The 5,370-nt window shown below is 38.3% G+C and overlaps 1 long non-coding RNA gene across 4 annotated transcripts; it reads left to right on the forward strand.

Annotated features, from left to right (window-relative positions):
* The first annotated feature begins 3,033 nt into the window (after window positions 1-3,033).
* Window positions 3,034-5,096, forward strand: LOC113332543. Of its 4 annotated transcripts, none has more exons than XR_003351576.1 (5): window positions 3,034-3,318; window positions 3,781-3,829; window positions 4,014-4,073; window positions 4,170-4,402; window positions 4,474-5,096. It is a non-coding gene; the product is annotated as an uncharacterized LOC113332543 (long non-coding RNA). The 4 variants fall into 4 exon arrangements; XR_003351577.1 differs by having other exon boundaries at window positions 3,035-3,270; XR_003351578.1 differs by having other exon boundaries at window positions 3,037-3,318; window positions 4,538-5,096.
* The last annotated feature ends 274 nt before the right edge of the window (window positions 5,097-5,370 follow it).

Consider the following 5,370-nt stretch of genomic DNA (forward strand, 5'->3'; position numbering starts at 1 on the left):
TAAGCAAATTTGTTGGATTGGAATAAGCAACATCATTTCAGAAAATTTCATTTATTGTTTGTTGACACTTGGATTGAGCTGTTGTCGTGTGCTGCAGTGGTGGAATAGAAGCTGAAGTGGTCGTCATGTTAAGAAGTAGTCATCGAGGAAAAATTAGATGGCTCAGGTGGTGATGCAATGGAAATCTGCGGTAACTGGTGCTTGTTGTGGGTTGTGTTTTGAGCAAATGGAAGTATTGACTTGAGATAAAAAGGGAAAGAAGGAAATGTAGATGGTGTTGTGGCTTAACTCCAGTTGCAGGCGAGTCCATGGTGGTGTTGTGGCTTAGGGTAATTGAGTTCAGAGAGTCTTTACGTGTTTTTGTTTGGTGCTGCAAAAAATGGCCTGAACTGAGACAGGTGGTAAACTGAAATTGCATCCAAAGCTACAAAATGGATTTAGTGCTGCAGCAATGGAATTGAAGCTGTGGTATTGGTGTGTAGTAGGGAAATGCTCGCTGGTGATGGAAGACGATGAATTTGTTGCTTCCAGGGAAGGATTGATGAAATTAGTAGATGGGTATTCTTTGATTTCAAGAATGACGCAGTGAATTTGAGAAACTGGGTATCAATCCAGCTGAACTGATTGAGAGTTGAGATGTTAGGGTTTTGAGAAGAAACAGAGAGATGGATACGAGATGCTATTGAAGCTGAGTTTCTGCGGTTACTGGGGTTGCCATCGATTCGAGAAATGAAGGATCTGTAAGAATTGAAGACAGAGTTAGAAATTGGTTTGATGATGTTGATTATGGCGATAGAGGATACTAAGAGAGGTACTGAAGCTAAGATGAATCTGTTCTTGGACTCAGAAGAACTAATGAGTGATTTGTGGTGGATTGAGTTGTCAATCGAGAAGAAGAGATGTTGAACTGAAATGGTTTAGTGATGAATTTCCATGGAACTAAAGTGTTGCTGTAGAGAATTGGTTCCATGGGTATTTGACCTAGATGAATGTTAGGACAGGTGAAGTGACTACAATGGTGCTGGTGGATGTTCACAGGTGGTTGATGTGTATGAACAAAGTGAAGGAGCTTGGGCTGGTAGTTGAGCTGAATTTGGTGATGTGTAGAAGAAGGAGCTAATGATGTTGTTGTTAGTTGAGATGAACTGTGGAGATGAAGCTGGCGAAGAAGGATACAACTATGAAGTGTTCCAGGGCAGAATAATGGATTGCAGTCTGAACACAAGACTGAGAAAGAGTTGGGGGTTGTCTATGTTATATGTTTGAGCACAAAAGCAAGGACCTGATATGATGTTCGATTTGAGTTGCAGCTACTGTCTGGTTTGACTGCAGGTGAATGAGAGTGGTGTATGAACTATAACAGATGGAAGAATGGCTTGACTGAATGAACGAACGAGTAGATGAATGTTTAGTTTGCATTTGTAGCTGATGTTACAGGGAATGGTGCTCAAAAGATGGAGATTGAGCTGCAACAGGGGACAAATAAGATAATTAAGAAGCAGTGGAGGAGTACGTGGAACTGTGGATAGTATGGAGTGAGTTAAAAAGGGAATTGCAGTTGGAAATTGGTGACAAGATTGAGTGCAGAACTGAAGCTGTAGATGGTAGAAGTGAGCGCTAGCTAGCTGGAATTGAAGCAGTGAATTGCCACAATGGTGCAACATAAAGAAACACAGCTCTGGCCTGCAACAGCTCAAGCTCTGACCATTCTGACGAGTCAGTTAACTGAAGCTGACTCATATTCTGAGTTAGACCCTGACCCACTGAGTTAAACCCACTGGATCGGTCTGAGTTTGACCGAGTTCAGTTAACTCGCCGAGGTGACTTGTTTGACCGGCGACTGGTTTGACTTTACCGGTTACCTGAACTTTTCCCGTCCAACTTCCGGCATAATCCCGGTCAACTTTTAGTATGGAGTGAGTTAAAAAATTGATACTTTCAGGCCGTTTCCGTAAAAGTTAATACTTTCGCTCAGTTTCAGAAAAAGTAAAAATATCGCTTTTTCTAAACGAGGTGAAAGTATCAATTTTTTTGAAACAGCGCGAACGTATCATTTTTTCTGAAAGGGGGCGAAAGTATCACTTTTTTGAGCGAAAGTATCACTTTTTCTAAAATGGGGGCAGTGGTGTCGTTTCGTCAAATTCTTCGGTAGGCCCTCCCTAGGGCTGTCAATGGATATTCGATATCCGGTAGCCGTTTCCGAATATCCGGATTCCATTAGGATAATATCCGACATAACGGTTATCCGATATCCGATAACCTTAACGTATCGGATATCCGTTCATTAACATAACGGTACTGGTTAAGGGAGTTTCCGTTAGGTTAATATCCGATACCGTTAGTGTATAACTATATCATAAAATTTTCGGAAATTTTCGATATCTAATACTCTTTAGGTTTACTCTTTAGCCATTTGATTACGTCTCTCCTAAATAAATATCGGAAATTATCGAATATTAACGGAAATTAACGGAAATTATCGGAAATTATTCAATATCAACGGAAAATATCGGAAATTATTGGAAATTTTTTGTATCATGAGTAGATAACGGAAATTATCGGAATATTATCCGATAGCTTATCCTTAACCTTATCGATATGGAATTTTTGAATTCCGACGGATATTATCGGATACCGGATATCCGATAACCCTTAACCTTAATCTTATCGGTATTGCCAATATCCGGCGGATTTTTATCCATTGACAGCCCAAACACTCCCAACGTGACAACAGTTGTACTAGTTGTAAATTGTAAGTCATCAATTTAACACAAAAAGATTGGATTTTGGTGTCCCAAATAGATTTCAATCAACAGTGAGAAGACTAAAGAGCCCCTCCATGTTTCTATTTCTTACTAAAACTAGCGTAAATACAACACAAGATAAAGGATAATCACGTAAATTTCGTGGGCAGAAAAAAGGACACGGAGATTGGAAATGTTTTAATTGTTGTGGGGTAGTTTAGTAATATCCTAGATAAAGTGGTCTTAAGGTTGCAGGATCGAATCCCGGCCACCTCCTTCTTTTTTTGTTTTTTTTCCCCCTTCTTTCTTCTTCAGCCATGAAACCTATAGAGGAGATCTAGATGAAGAAAGAAATTGAGCAGAGAAGTTAGGGTTTGTGTCGAAATCATGAATCCTAATCTAAATTTCCGATTCTATCTCAGAGAAATAAAGGTGTTGGTTATGAACCCTTGAGTTGGTCAATTCCAGTTGGGATTTGAGAATAATCGAAAACGAGATTTTGGGTGTTCTTGTTTTGAGATTGAAGGTACGATTTCAATCTTATTTCTTCCTGCTCCGATCTATTTATCACCAGGTTAGATTCTTCTTCTTTTCGTACTGATTTTTTATGTGATTTTTCTCTCATTTGTTCAAATCCCACTGACACAAACTTAAAAGCCCAAATCCAATTTTTGAAGGAAATCCCCAATACACATTATTATAATCTTATTGTAAGACTCACTGATTGTTTTAGTTTAGGTCCATTTAGAAGTGATTATTGTTTTGACGTTTAAACTAAAGAAATGTAATTGTGAGAAATTATCACAGTTTTTCCTTATCAAAGATTAAATGTTATTTAGATGTGATTGTGTTGTATAAGAAGATGAGTTTGGTTGGGGTAAAACCCAATATCTATACATTCAGCATTTTGATTAATTGTTGTTGCCAATTAGGAAAAACTGATCATGGGTTTTGTTATTTTGGAGAGATTATAAAGAGAGGGTATCAACCTAATGTGATTACTTTCACTACACTGATCAAAGGGTTGTGTTTACAGGGAAAGATTGATATTGCATGCGAAATGTTTGGTAAATTGACTGAGACAGGTATTCAACCTAATGCGGTTACCTGTAATACCCCTGCCTAACTGAAATCTTTAGCTTCCAACAGGCTCTCTCTTTAGTCTTTATACAACTACTTTTGTTTTGTCTTCTTGTTTTTGTGTTCCATAGTCTCGTTTCATATCCTCTATATCTCTATGATTAAACTCATGTTCAATGTCGTATACAGCCTGAACCTATTACCAGCCAGCACCTACGTAGTGCTTTCATTGCATGATTGGTCAGGAAGGTACAGTCTGAGTGTTTTTTAATGTTGATTTTAGATTTCTATTTTTTCATTGCACATAAATTGAAGTGGATGTTTCCAAATTTCCTGTGTATGCAGATAAAAAGGAAAAATTGCATGCAGTGATGACTACCTTTTAATCAACCAGATAGTTCTGATAAAGCTCAGGACTAAAAATTCCAAAGAATAGACTTCATAGGTACAAATGGAGGCACAAGACGTAGCTGGACTACTGAAAGTCTCACATACGCAATGCTGTTGACATGAGATGGTGGCTAAGTTTTCAAAAAGTTCAAAGGCACACAAGTTCGGTGGTAATCTCTCAAGCTCAGGTAAATATCTATGCTACTTTCTTAGCATTCGCGACTCATTTTTGTTAAGATTGCTTATACTTTTATGATAGCCATAAACGGCGACCATGCGGAAAAAAGATTGACTTGCGGACTATCGATATTTCCCTGAACCAGACCTTCCAGAAGTGGTTCTCATGGAGGACTATGTCGAAAGTATTCGTGCATCTTTGCCTGAACTCCCAGAAATGAAGCGCTGGAGATTTGAGAATATGGGCCTCTCAGCATGCAGGATGTACTCGTGCATCTTTTTTACAAAAAAATTCCCCCACAGCATGTAGTGGTGCCGTTTCGTCAGGTTATTCGGTCGGCCCTTCCACCGTGGCAACGGTTGTACTAGTTTATTGAAAGTATAGCTATTGCTACACCATATATTGCCACACCTTCGATATAGGTGTTGTAAAAGAAAATTTCTACGCACGGTACTTTTTAGGTGCAGCTAAAAGTTATAATTTACTGCCGCGAAATAAAACTTTTGCCACATAGTTATAGCAACAATATGAAAAGAGTGTGGCAAAAAAGCATAATCTCTTGATGCACCAATAAAGATTGGGTGCAGCAATAGACTTCTTGCTACATAGGTTTTCGCGATATTAATAGGAGTTTTTGCCATAATTATTGGGTGCTGCAATATTGTAGTTGCAGGAAAACCTACAACTAGACCCCAATATAACTATACCACAATTCAAGTAATCATAGTGAATCTTTTATTAACTTTCAAAGATTATAATTGGATATATTGATTTTACAATGATCTTACAATGACTTTACTTGCTCTCCAAATAAACTTTCTCTCTCCTAGTTTCTTATCTAACACTCACTAAAAGATCTCTCCTTCTCGTGATGACGTCTTTCCTTTATATAATGATTCCTCATAGTGGATGACAACTAAGAGATCCACTATTTTCAGAATCACTGTGCGATACGTTCGCTCATTTACAATCACTCAC

Source organism: Papaver somniferum, unplaced genomic scaffold, assembly GCF_003573695.1.
Source record: "Papaver somniferum cultivar HN1 unplaced genomic scaffold, ASM357369v1 unplaced-scaffold_131, whole genome shotgun sequence".
Taxonomy (NCBI): Eukaryota; Viridiplantae; Streptophyta; class Magnoliopsida; order Ranunculales; family Papaveraceae; genus Papaver; species Papaver somniferum.